General features: G+C 44.3%; 3 non-coding genes across 3 annotated transcripts; all 3 read right to left on the reverse strand.

Moving 5' to 3' along the window:
- Nucleotides 1-4,356: 4,356 nt before the first annotated feature.
- TRNAE-CUC lies at nt 4,357-4,428 on the reverse strand. Its single transcript has one exon. It is a non-coding gene; the product is annotated as a tRNA-Glu (tRNA).
- Nucleotides 4,429-9,402: 4,974 nt separating this feature from the next.
- Nucleotides 9,403-9,474, reverse strand: TRNAE-CUC. Its single transcript has one exon. It is a non-coding gene; the product is annotated as a tRNA-Glu (tRNA).
- A 529-nt stretch (nt 9,475-10,003) lies between these two features.
- Nucleotides 10,004-10,112, reverse strand: TRNAL-CAA. Its single transcript has 2 exons — nt 10,075-10,112; nt 10,004-10,049 (listed from the first exon to the last, which is right to left on the reverse strand). It is a non-coding gene; the product is annotated as a tRNA-Leu (tRNA).
- Nucleotides 10,113-13,381: the final 3,269 nt, after the last annotated feature.

Below are 13,381 nucleotides of genomic sequence, written 5' to 3' on the forward strand. Positions count from 1 at the left end.
AATGCTTATTGCTTTAACGAAATGAGTCCTGATCCAGAAAGTCATGCCCCAGGGCTCTAGTACTCTACAATGCAAATCCCATCAGAGACACACCTTTCTAAAGCCACTGAAGTTAATGGGCTTGGAAGGGTGTGTGTTTAAGATTGCAGTGTTAAGAGAGCAATCCTAAACAGGTCTGCTCAGAATCCTACTCAGGGCTATTCAATGGGGCTTACTCCCAGTTAATCTCCCATCTAGCTAGAGTACATGGTGAAGGGGAGGGAGAAGGAAATTCTGCAATGCTGGGATGGTGAAACACTGCTGTCTCTCCAACCCAGTAAAATCAATGCAACAGGCGCTTCACACTGAAATTTAAGTATAAATGCTTAGGGAGGAGTGTACCAACAGCTACGTAACAGAACAAGACATGGGTATTGCAGTGATGTTACAAAGGCTTTGGAGGTAGATGTTCCTGCACAAATTATTAAGGTGGGGTATGTCAGCTTACTCCAGCTATTAACAATCTAGGGATGCCAGCCTCCAGGTGGGACCTGGGGATCCTCCAGATTTCCAGCTCATCTCCAGTCTACAGAGATCAGTTCCCCTGGGGAAAATGGATGCTTTGGAGGGTGGACTCTATGGCTATTGTACCCCACTGAGCTCCCTGTCCTCCCCAGGCTCCACACCCAAATCTTCAGGAGTTTCCCAACCTGGAGCTGGCAATGCTACCCATCACCCCCTCTAGTAGCCAGGTTGGACCCTACAACCCTATAGAGCAATCTATAGTGCATTTTGGTGGATGCAGAATGAGAAACTGTTAAACTCCCCCCAAAACTGTGTTTTGGCTCCTTAGGCAATTTATCCAAGCAATGATGACCTATTCTTATGTGACTATGCTGGTGAGAAGAATAAAATTTAAAATATACCAATTTCAAGCAGACTGGGGGGGAAGTTTGTGTTGTCTAGTTGTATACTAATTGTAAACCTTTGTAACTCAAATGATCCAACACTTTGTCAATGTACTCATACAAATTAGTATGCTCTCTGTTTTCTGTCTTTTTCTCACCAGCCCACAAAAATCCCACAGAGACCCACAAATTCTGTGTGAATCTTACAAAAGATTTACCCAGATTAAACTTGTGATGTTTGGTTTCTGCTCCAGCTAAGTTATCGAAATGTTTGCAAGTCAGCATCGAGGAAATTCATCCAATCCATCTGCCTTCTCTTTTTGATACTAAGCCCCAACATTGATTTTCAGTGCTTGTGCCGGTGGTGCAGAGGCATCATGCAAGATTCCCACTCTCGTGGAGCTGGGTCTGAGTCCTGGCTGGTTGTACTGCTGCTCCCCTTTTTGCTGCCTTTGCCAATCCAGGAGGTAGTGCAGAGAGGGCACTACTATTTCACAACACCAGCTCCTGGGGCAAAAAAAAAAAAGGACAAGGGGATGAGGTTCCATGTGCATAGAGCACATTGAATTAGTGGTCCATAGTCTGTACCGCTCAGCTATCTCAAGGGTGGGGCATGGCCAGTGGGATGTGCTGGCCAGTTGCACCACAGAGACCTGGCATGTCTTGCTCTGCAACTGGTTTTGATGGACCTCCAGGAGGCAGAGCTGGGCAGCAAGAGCTGGCTACCAAACAGACCGAGATGTTCTGGCAGGGTAGCCAGCAGAGTAGGACAGCAGAAACATGGCTAGACCCATAACCCAGAAGCTGATGGATCGAAATCATTATCTTTTCGGCCTCTCCTTTTTTCCTGTGAAGATTTCCTTACTGTAGAGTCAGGTGAGGTGTCTCGCAGCAGACATGTCACTGACAATGGAACAACACACACACACCCCGACATACACTCTCTCTCTAAACAGTTCAGGAACTGGGTCTCTAAAGAAATCCCAGGAGCCCAAGCAGCAAGGATGCACATGTCATCAGGAATTGTCTGCAAAGGAGAGGTGCAGGAGAAACTCCTGTCTGCTCCCCTTTCCCTTTGCACAGGCAAGCATTTCTTTCCCATCAATGCCAATCCCACCCTCCCCAATGCAAAGCTCTCTCCCTATAAAACTTATATATTAAAAACTGTAAAGTGTAATCACAGATTAAAATCCCTCTCCTTGATTAACTGGTATAGCTAATTGACAAATGCAGGACTATTGAAGGGCACTGCATCCCTATAAAAAGGCAGCCCAAGAGAATTTCCAGTCTGGTCCCTGTCTAGTATATTGGCTCTTTTGCCTTTGTGCAGCTAGGGAGTTATTTCTCACCAATGGCCATTTCTCCCTCTTAAAGATACAGCTCTCCGTGCTCCTCTGGCAACAGGGCCAGACCCCTCAGCTGCCTTCTCTTCCAGAAAAGACATGCTGCAGAGAGCCATCCCACCCAAGGATGGGCCTGGGAAGGGATTGTAAGCCGCTCTGAGACTCCTTCAGGTAGTGAAGGGTGGGGTATAAATCCAATCTCTTCTTCTTCTTCTATCTCTGTTCCCTGGGCAGGCACAAGTTTGGGGGGGGGGAGCCTCCTTTTTGCTCCTGCCTTTCCAAAGTAATTTTCAAAGATTTAGGGCTGCTATCTTCAGGGTGGGAAATTCCTGGAGACTTGGGTGTAAAGCTTGTGGAAGGGCATGGTATGGAGAAGGGCAAGGTTTGGGGAAGGGAGGACAAGGTTTGGGCAAGGGAGGGTGCCCAGTGTGGTATGACATTGAGTTCATAACCCAAAGCAGCCATGTTCTCCGGAGGAACTGATCTATGTCACTTAGAGATCAGTTGTAACTCCAGGAGGTCTCCAGGTACCACCTGGAGGTTGGCAACCTTAATTTTGAATAATTTCATCTAATTCAGAGGTGTCCACAAATGTGGTTTTCACAAGGTTCTATAAAGTAGTAACTAAGTGGAGTGTTTTGCTGAAATTTCAAAGTTCCCAAATAAAATTTTGCATCTCTGTCAGATTTCACATACTGCCAAGGCAGTGTCTTCTGGTTGGCAGGCAATGGAATGGAAGTGAATGGAAGGGGACTCTAATAGCTACACTGCAGGTGGGGAAAAGTCCACTTCCACAACTGGAAGAGAGCAGTGAGGAAATGGAGAAAGAACAAGTAAGATTTTGAGCAGTGATTCAAAAATAACACAGAAGTCCAGTTAGATCAAGATGGCTAGCTGTGTTAGTCTGTCTGTAGCAGTAGAAAAGACTGAGTCCACTATGTTATGTAGTGGGTTGCCGCATGGATAAGCGACCGACGACGTGGTGCATGGCACGCTTTATTTGGTACACAACAAGAACAAGGACAAACGGGCCGGCAGGTCAACTATATACATACCTGGGGACACACCCCTGGTCACCATTGGTGGGTTTGAATCTCCCGCCAAGGTTCCCATTGGTTCCCCAGTGGAGGGACTAGGAGCCTAGTCCCTATTGTTCTTCCAGAGCCAAACTCTGGCTGTTCGCTGGCCCCCGGTGGTGGTCAGCATACACTACACACTACCACCTTAAAGACTAAAGAAATTTGTGGTGGGGTAGGAGCTTTCATTAGTCACAGCTAGAATCTAGTCCATCTGTCCTTCTGTCTTGGAGAGTGGAGTGTTTTCAGATGCCAAATGACATTAGCAGGCAAATGACAACAGCAGGTGTTACTGGATTACATGCTATTGTTATTTGCCTGCTAGCATCATTTGGCATCTGAAAACACTCCACTTTCCAATATACAGGACAGATGGTCTTGCATTCTAGCTATACCTGAAGAAATGAGCAGTGACTCAAGCAAGCTCCTACCCTACCACAAACTTCTTTAGTCTTTAAGATGCTATGGACTCTTTTCTACTGCTACAAAAGTCCAGTGGCACCTTAAAAACTTAACATTTATTTCATTATGAGCTTTTGTGAGTCACAGCTCAATTCTTCATAAAATCATTACAGTTAAAAATGAAGTGGAAAAGATTAATAACCATTTATTGTCACCATTTCTTGAATCTGTAGCATGTTTACTATACAGGAATAATTATTACTTAATTGTCTCTTAGTTTGTCTCCCAAGCACCTTTAAAGTTCCATTCCACTCTTCCTTGATCCAAAGTACTGAGTACCACATTTCTAATATGCTACTTTTGGGAAGTTTTTATTGTTTAAAGGTGTATTTCATTTGTTAAAGAAATCATAGAGTAAGAGCCAAAATTAATACACATGTAACAGAAGATTCCCTTTTATTTCCACCATGCAATTAATTTGAGTTCTGCATCCAAGGTTATGGATAATTGCTTTCGAAAGTGTTGAAAGGCACAGAGTTCAGAAGCTACAAAGCATCTGCAAAATTAAATATTGAAAGGTTAAATAAGTTTCGCAAGAGGCTTTAATCAAATTAAAACCCTTTATTTTGCATGGGAATAAAACAGTAATTCCCTGACCGGGAATCGAACCCGGGCCGCGGCGGTGAGAGCGCCGAATCCTAACCACTAGACCACCAGGGAAGTCATGTGATATGTGCTCAGACTGTTTCTCTTATCGACTCTTTAATTGACATAGTCGTCACTATTCTAGAAATTTTGAATGCCAGAAAGTTTCAAGACAAATGTTTACTTGTAACCAGTGAAACACGATAGTCCAATTAACATATCCTGGAAAGCTATTTGTGGAATACGTTTTTCCTGCAGTCTTTTTTGTCCTCCTATGGTGCAGTTAAATATTATTTACGTGCGTGTGCGCTCGGATTGGGGGAGGCTTCGGAGAAATACGAAGAAAAAGAAATTTTAAAAGGCAAAACGAATTGAATCTACATTGCCTTTCAAGGCGCAAAACGAAGGCAGGGAAAGAAAGGAGGATCTCAGTAGCGCATTAGACCATTCTGCTGACTGTGCACGAATGCCATTCCATTAGATCCAGGTGGGCAGGCGTGTTGGTCTGAAGCGATAGAACAAAGTTATAGTCCAGCGGCACCTTTAAGACCAACAAAGTGTTATTCAAGGTATGAGCTTTCGTGCGCACGCACACTTCCTTTGATACACAGGACGCGCGCGTACACACGAAAGCTCATACTTTGAATAACACTTTGTTGGTCTTAAAGGTGCCGCTGGACTCTTAACTTTGTTCTGTCAACTACGTTGGTTTCCTCATCCAGTCTGGAGGATAACAATGGAAGGACACTGATATCAGCGCGCGCGCGCAATCAAGTCTCTGGCCAATCACATTTGTTTCCTGTCCAGTGTTGGGGAAAACGCAAGATTATCCATGTGCCTGCCATTGACTTTTCCTTAACGGGATATTCTTTCCGTCATGCTTCCACACAATACCTCTTTCTTTGATCCGTCCCTCTCAGAGCTCTAACCACGCCCACACGCCCCAATCTACAACCAGATTCTCCACCTGCTTTCCCTTGCTATGATCTCATATAAGAGCTAGGCATTCAAAGGCGGGAGCTGTCTGTCTGACCTGCCCATTGGTTGCAACAAAGGCACATGAAATACGTCATAAAGGACTATTAGGCATTCCATCGTTCATTCAAGTTCGGGACCTTCTGTTGCTACCGAGCCCTGCCATCCCTTGATATGGTCTTGTTATAAAGTCCTAGTCCCTTCAGTTTCAAGATACACCTAAGAGGTCATCAGTTTATCAGGATGCAGCTTAATGTTATTCTGCTGAAGCCCTTTGTTAGTCAACATTTTGTCTAACTAGATTGGCAATGGCTGAACATCCCTTTCCACAGAACAAAAACCACTCAGAAACTTCCAGGAATAATATCTGCCAACAACCCTGATTTATTGGAATAGCAAGATAACAAATGCTGTTGTTTTTTCCTTTGGGAAACCACCTCATGAGCAAGTCTTTCTTGTGTGATGTTTTGTTCTCTCTCTGCTTGGCCTCTGCTGGTTCTGGAGTACAGTGGGAGGAAGTTGCTGAGCACATCCACCCCCACGTAGTCCAACAGTTGCTTCCCGTAGGTATCCAGACTGTGCTGCAATAAGGGTTGATGAGGGTGAGGTTGGAGGCTTACAAAGGGCAGGTTCCAGGATTTCTTCTATAGACTACGGATATTCTTAAAAGATCTTTCTCGCGGTCTCTCCCTTCTTGGGGAAAGGGAAGGGACATTCCTCTACGCAGCAGCAGTCTCGCTGCTGTTGGGCTCAGCTGTGTGCTTGGCCAGCTCCTGTACCATGGCCTCCTTCAGGACCGCTTGCACGTCAGAGGGCTCGACGTTGGGTGGCTCGTTATTTTGGGTCAGGTTCTCCACCTGCTTCGACATGTGGTCGTACACGTCCATCAGCAGCGTCTTCATCAGCCCCCTGGCCTTGTTCTCCATGCGCACCTTCGGCATGTGCCGCAGGATCTTGGCAGCAAAGAGCCGTGGGGAAGAGATGCTCAACACCGTCCTGCTCCCCACCCTCGTGGCCTGGCGCTTCTTCTGCCTCTTAGAGTGGAGCCTCTTCTGTTTCTTTCTGGCCTGTTGACGCTTCTTCTGGGACCTCTTTTTAGTCATCTTCCTGTTTTTCCTGTTGCCTTGGTGCCTGGCAGCCATGTTGATGATCTCTTCTCTCTCCAAGGGCCTGCCTTCGAATGTCACTGGACTCTTGCTGGGCATGGTCTATTATAGACAGAAGCATGCAAATGAAGGCACTACAGCGAGCGTCCCTATTGGTGGCCTCTCCCTTTATTGTAGCCTAGCAACCATTGTTGCACTGGATGTGACTATGACCTATTCCTGGCTTGATCCAGTTGTGAAACTTGACTGTGCTGCAGGTAACTGGAAATGTATTTGTCAAACAGATTCACAATCCATTTACAATTTCCCCCCAGTATATGGAGACTATTGGTTGAATATATTCCACACAAATTTGGCTTCCAGTACAGATTCTGACTATATGAGTAAACTTTTTTGTGAGATCTGCAACCTGATCTTAACATTATGTATTTATATTTATTTACTTGTTTTATACCCCATCCTTCTTTCCAGTGGGGACCCAGACTGGCTTACATCATGATCCTCTCTTCCATTTCATCCACACAACAACCCTGTGAGATGGGTTAGGCTGAGAGTGTGTTACTGGCCCTTGATTTTATCAGACTGAACAATTCCTAACATATATAATATGAAAAATCAAATAAAGTATTACACACCTCGATTTGCTTTTTTCATTGTAAACAGACTTTTTATTGTCTAAGAAACTGGTAAATCGTAATTTTAGCAGGTTCAGGGGCACAGGTAGGTAACTAGAGTCTGATCTTATGGGAGGTCCTCTTCAGATGGTACTTCCTGTCTTTCATACATTCCCTCCCATGAACCCATGAGCCAGGAGGCTGGACTTCAACCCCCAAATCCAATTGTGACTCTGCTGGACATTGCAAAGTTGAGCAATAAGTTTTCAGAGCTTTTACAACACTACCTGTTCGGATGGACTTATCCATGCCTTCACTTGAGTCACTCCTTTTGAAGGAACTGTTCCTTTACTGATTATTTTTTTTACAGAATTCAAATCAAGAGTGGGCATCCTCAGTCAGATGCCAGCCCCCTGGTTGACCTGGCCAGGAGCACTGCCAGTCCCTGCCTGGTCAGCAGGGAGCATTCAGACACTACTGCCTGGCCTCTTTCCCCCCCCCCCCAAGTGTTTGGGCACTCTCCCTTCCCTTGGTGTGTGTCTCTGTGTGTGCACAGTTCCTCCTTCTCTCCCTTCTGCTCCTTTGCCAGAGAACTGGGGAAGACAATGGCAGCTGCCACTGGAAGATAAGAGAAGAAGAAGAGAAGAGATTGGATTTATACCCCGCCCTTCACTACCTGAAGGAGTCTCAGAGCAGTTTACAATCTCTTCCCCTTCCCGTCCCCACAACAGACACCCTGTGAGGTAGGTAGGGCTGAGAGAGCTCTCGTGAGAACTGCCCTTGAGAGAACAGCTCTGACAGAACTTGTGACTGACCCAAGGTCACACCAGCAGCTGCACGTGGAAGAGTGGGGAATCAAACCCGGTTCTCCCAGATTAAAGCCTGTGCTCCTAACCCCACTACACCAAACTGGCTGCGGTTACTAGTGAGCACCATTGCTGCTCAGCTGTTTGACCAGAGTAGGTTCCGCTTGGAAAAGCCATGCCGTGCTTGCTGGCCCACTCACTGATTTCTCTCAGAGCTGGAGGCCCTCAACAGGTTCTTAAGTGCCCAGGCTTGTCAACTCAGGGTTCAGAAATTCCTGGAGGTTTGAGGATGGAGCCTGGGAGAGTGGAGTTTAGGGAGGGGAGGGACCTTGGTAGGGTACAATCCAGTGCAATTCACCTTCTGAACCAGTCATTTTCTCCAGCAGACCAAAATAAGTAGAGACCAGGTGTAGTTGCAAGAGATCTCCAGCACCCACTTGGAGGCTGGGAACCATGTAATTGCTGCACACCGACTGAGGGGAGTGGGAGAGGTAGGAGTTAGCAGACAGGCTCAGTGGAATGCCCCTTGCCACCTCTTCAATTACAAGAAGAAAGCCCCCCCTCAAAAATGGCCTGCTGGGGATGGGAAATGCCCCCAGAGCAGACACTGATAAGAACAGCTAAGACAAAATTAAAAGGGGTAATCCAAATTGCCCTATTTCCTCACAGGCCGGTTGCCACTGAATCCTACGCACTTGCAATACATATTTTGAAATCTTTTGCTGTTGCTGTTGTTGTGACAAACAGTTTGCAGTGGTACAACTGGCTTGGGAGGGAAGATGGCTTGGTATAGTCCGATCTAGCCAAACCTTGGCTGCTAAATAGGGTTAGTACTTGGAAGGGACACCTGCAAAGAAGACTGTGCAGAGGAAGGCAATGGAAAACTACCTCTGCTTCTCACTTGCCTGGAAAGCCCCTCGCTGAGTCCATACGTTGGCTGTGACTTGATGCACTTTGCACACAAATAATTGGCTGTGTTGCACCAGTGAATCACAAGGGCAAACATTTAAATCATATTTTTCAAATTTTGCCAAATGTAAGATATATGAAATCTCATTTCTTCTCTCACGGATCTCAATTTAAAGGTAGAAGCAGTTTAACAACAAGTGGATTTCAGGAGAATGTAGCTTGATATAGTGCACTACAGATGAGGAAACTATTCTCTAGGTAGTAAAAGTAGCTAATGTGGAATACAAACTTTGAAAAAATGGTAGCACTACAATAATTTTATTAATAATTTCTATTGCATTGAAAACAACTTGAGTTTTTTAAACGATCAAAATGTACACTCAAATATTTTGTACAAACTGATATTCAAGACCAACTAAAGCATCAAATTCAAATCAGTTTAAATAAAAGTTTCTTAAGCATTTGTTACTCATCATACAAACAATTTCAATCCTTTATGCAGTATTATTTCACCAATTTTCCTTTCTGGACAACAACATACTATTAGCATACAACGTTTCAGAAAGCAAACGGGGATTCCTGAAGTACATTTTCAAAGTACCTTCTAAAAGACAGTACAAGTAAATTGCAAAATACATGTTCCCTGACCGGGAATCGAACCCGGGCCGCGGCGGTGAGAGCGCCGAATCCTAACCACTAGACCACCAGGGAAGCTGTGTCAAAAGTTTCTAAATAGATGTATACAATGTATTCAAGCAGTTTCTCGGTACTATATAATCATACCCGTAGCGTTAATAAATTCACTTTTAAACGTCGTTTGTAGTTAAATAAAGCTCCCTACAATTGCATTATGCAGACCAGTTGAATAAAGTATCTACACCAGGAAGGAAAACATCAACACTGAGGAAGCAGACGCTGCTTTTCGTTCTTAAGCCAAACTGTACCAGAAGCACCGATGCTTTGCAGGTCTGAAATTCAGTTTTAAAACAAAAAGAACCCCATCGCACCCGAGTTTAAACTCTATAAAATACTCTCAAAGTACTACTGGGAAACTTTTAAACGAATAAGGGAAGTGTCAAACGAAAAAGCATAAACCGGAGGTGGGAGGAACTAACATATACTTAAAGATTGTTTTAGTTTTTTTCTTCTTAATTTCGGTCGCGCTAATTTTTAACTTTATGTAAGCACTGGACACGCATACTAGAAAGAAAAGGAAAAGGGGGAAGAAAAAAAATAGATGTGTCAGAAGTGGGATTTGAACCCACGCCTCCATACGGAGACCAGAACACCCAGAACCGGGAAGGTTGAAACCTTGAGTCTGGCGCCTTAGACCACTCGGCCATCCTGACACTTACGGAAAAGTACTTTAAGCAAAGCACCCTAATTATTGCGTCGCCTAGCCTTGCTACATAACAATACCTTCTCCCCTTCCCGTCAATTTACTTTATATGCGAACTGCCTAACTTTCCACTAAGGAACAAATAACAGGGCCGGGTAGAGAGGAGCGGGTTCCCTTGCAAGTGACCGAGAACGCCGTCGATCCGAGAACGCCGTCACAAGCCGGGGGGGGGGGGGGATAGATCTGAGACAACTTGAATAGACAATTCAAGTAGACAAGTTCTGTGCCATGTGAAAAACAAGTTTAGTATAAACTATTTACTGTGTTCTACAGCCCATTTCGTTCATCTGATGAAGTCGGCTCTATCCCCAAAAAAACTTGGGCTGGGAAAAAAGTTGGTTCTAGATTATTTTAAATGGATTCTTGTGAATTCATATGACATACACTGAAATAACACAAAGCTATCTCATGTTGTAGGACCATCATGCCCATAGACACCACCATAAAAATGGTTTTGTAGCTCTTTGGAGAGGGAAAAAAATAGATCCAAGGCACGAATCCTTGTGGATCCTCATGGTTTTTGCATGGAGTCTACTGAAATCAACTGCCAAATCACAGATCACAGTAATGCACCACAGAAACATGGAGTCAGTGCTCCATGGGACCACCAGGGCACAAGAATATAGATCAACAGACATTAATCTTTATGATTTTAAAATAGATTCCTTCAATATTCACTGTCAAATCACTGCCACCTAGATCTATGCCACCATAACAGTGAGACTAGATAACTATAATGCACTCTACATGGTTTCCAAGTCCACAAAATGTACCACAGAAAAATTGTAAGTTATATGGAGCCATTGTGGTGCGCTCTATAGCTCTACCCAAGTCTCTTGGTGATACTGTACAGGTCTTGAGCCACTGCCTGACTGCTCTGGTTCAGTGCTTGAGAGCACACAAATCGAAACCAAGCCCAGGCAAGACAGACCTAATGCTGGGTTGGGAGCCTGATGTTGCGCTTCCTGTTTTTCATAGGGTTCAACTGGCCCTAGCTGACTCCGTTAAGAGCCTGTGAGTTATACTGGACCCTGCATTACATTGCTGGAGAACCAAGTTCATGCAGCTGCAAAAACTGCTTTCTCCCCCAACTCAGGAAGATGGTCCTCTGCCTTGACTTGGCTGATCTGGCAGCCTAGATCCATGCCACTGGAACATTGAGACTAGACAACTGTAATAAACTCTACAAAGGTCTCCTTTTGAAATTGACCAAGAGGCTCCAGCTCCTGAAGAATGCTGCAGCTCCATTATTCTTGGGAGCTAGGCACAGCATGCACACCCATTCTGCAGTTACCAAGCTCCATTCAAGGTATTGGCCATCACATACAAAGGCCTTCACGGCCTTGGACCCTCATATCTGCAACACTGCCTCTCCACCTATGCCACACTGTAACAACTTTGCTCATCTGAGCAGGGCCTTCTGCAGGTGCCACCCTGCAGATGGGCAAAATCAATTAATGCTGTACAGATGCCTTCTCTGTAGTGGCCCCCCACATTGTGAAATGGCCTGCCTGAGGAGGTCAGGAAGGCTCTCATGCTTCTGGCATTTTTAAAATTACATAAAACAGAATTGCTCAGGAGGGCATTTTTTATAAATGAAATATGGCTACATCATAACAGATTGGTCTGAGAAAATATACCGTGTTTCTACTGATGTAATACTATGTTCTGCATTATTTAACAGTCATGTTTAATTCTTATGCTTTGTTTAGACAATCTGAAAAATTCTGTAATTCCTAGTCTTATTACATTGCTTATTAGATGCACCATCCTACTGATTGCATTGATTTACATTGTATAATCCGCCTTGACTCTCAGAGAGAAAGGATGGGACTATAAGTAATGTAAACAAACAAACAAACAAACTCCTGGATTCTCACAATTGTTATATGGATACTCCTGAAATTCAAAGGAAATTACACATTTTATTTATTTTTATTTATTTAATTAGATTTTTACCCCGCCCTCCCAGCAAGGCCGGCTCAGGGTGGCTTACATAATAATATAAAACAATATATAATAATAGAATATATAATATAAAACCGAATTAGACACAATTTAAAATCATACTATACAACGTATTAAAGTGCTAGCAGTGTTCAGTCAGCTTCTTGATCTCTATCAGATGTCCCAGGTACTCGGGTCAGGCTATACTTGGGGACCCTGGGGTCGGGGTCGCTTTCCCAACTGTCAGAAGTCAGTGGTGACAGTGGCTCCAAATGCCTGGTGGAACAGCTCTGTTTTATAGGCCCTGTGGAACTGTAACAGGTCCTACAGGGCCCTGATCTCCTCTGGGAGCTCATTCCACCAGAATGGAGCCACCACCGAGAAAGCCCTAGCCCTCGTTGTCACTAGCCTGGCTTCCTTGATGTGGGAGGACCAGACGGTTCTGGGTCCTCGATTGCAGCACTCTGGGGAACATATGGGGAAAGGCTGTCCCTCAGGTATGCAGGTATGCAGCACATCACACTGATATCCATGTACTGCCACACATACACGATAGATGTAGCACTCTGTAGCTCTACAGTGGTGTGAAATCCCAGAACATGGGTCCTTATAGACCTTTCCAATTTTTACATGCAACCCCTCGTATTTTATTGTCAAATCACATGGTATGTACTACAAAAATGCACATTCAACACTTCACTGTTGTGCGCAACCATGGATCTTCATCAATTTTAATTAAGTTCGCTGCAATTCAAATAACTACCATTTCTGCTTCAAGGTGATTGTGGAAATGCAATGTTTTGTAGGCATGGATGTGGGCTAATAATCCAAGAACATTCTTACTTTGAATCGAGATTTTGTATGGCAACACTGCTCAAATGTATTCAGTGCATGATTTTTGCAGTGCCATCTGGCGCAGATGAGAATGGTGATTAAATAATGGGTGTTCCCATATATAAGTAATGAGAAGGCAAGCCTGAAGTTTATGATTTTGCATCATGATTTTGAAGCAATGGAACTACGAATTTCTGAATGAAAACTGTGGGCACAGATGTGCGCTGCAATTAACTGTTAGCTTAGCTGCATCTGTGAAACACACATAGATCTGTGCTTCAAGACAGTATTTTATTCAGTGAGTAAAATGAGGTGCTAGATCTATGATATTTGAAGTGTAAATGAGCTGTGATGAAACGGTTGAAGTGATTACCAAGCAAAAAGCAAGATTTTAAAGTAAGTGCCTAGCTTTCCAGCAAAGGAAGCCTAAAAATTGGC

Source organism: Gekko japonicus, unplaced genomic scaffold, assembly GCF_001447785.1.
Source record: "Gekko japonicus isolate JY-2015 unplaced genomic scaffold, Gekko_japonicus_V1.1 scaffold204, whole genome shotgun sequence".
In the NCBI taxonomy this organism is placed as follows: domain Eukaryota; kingdom Metazoa; phylum Chordata; class Lepidosauria; order Squamata; family Gekkonidae; genus Gekko; species Gekko japonicus.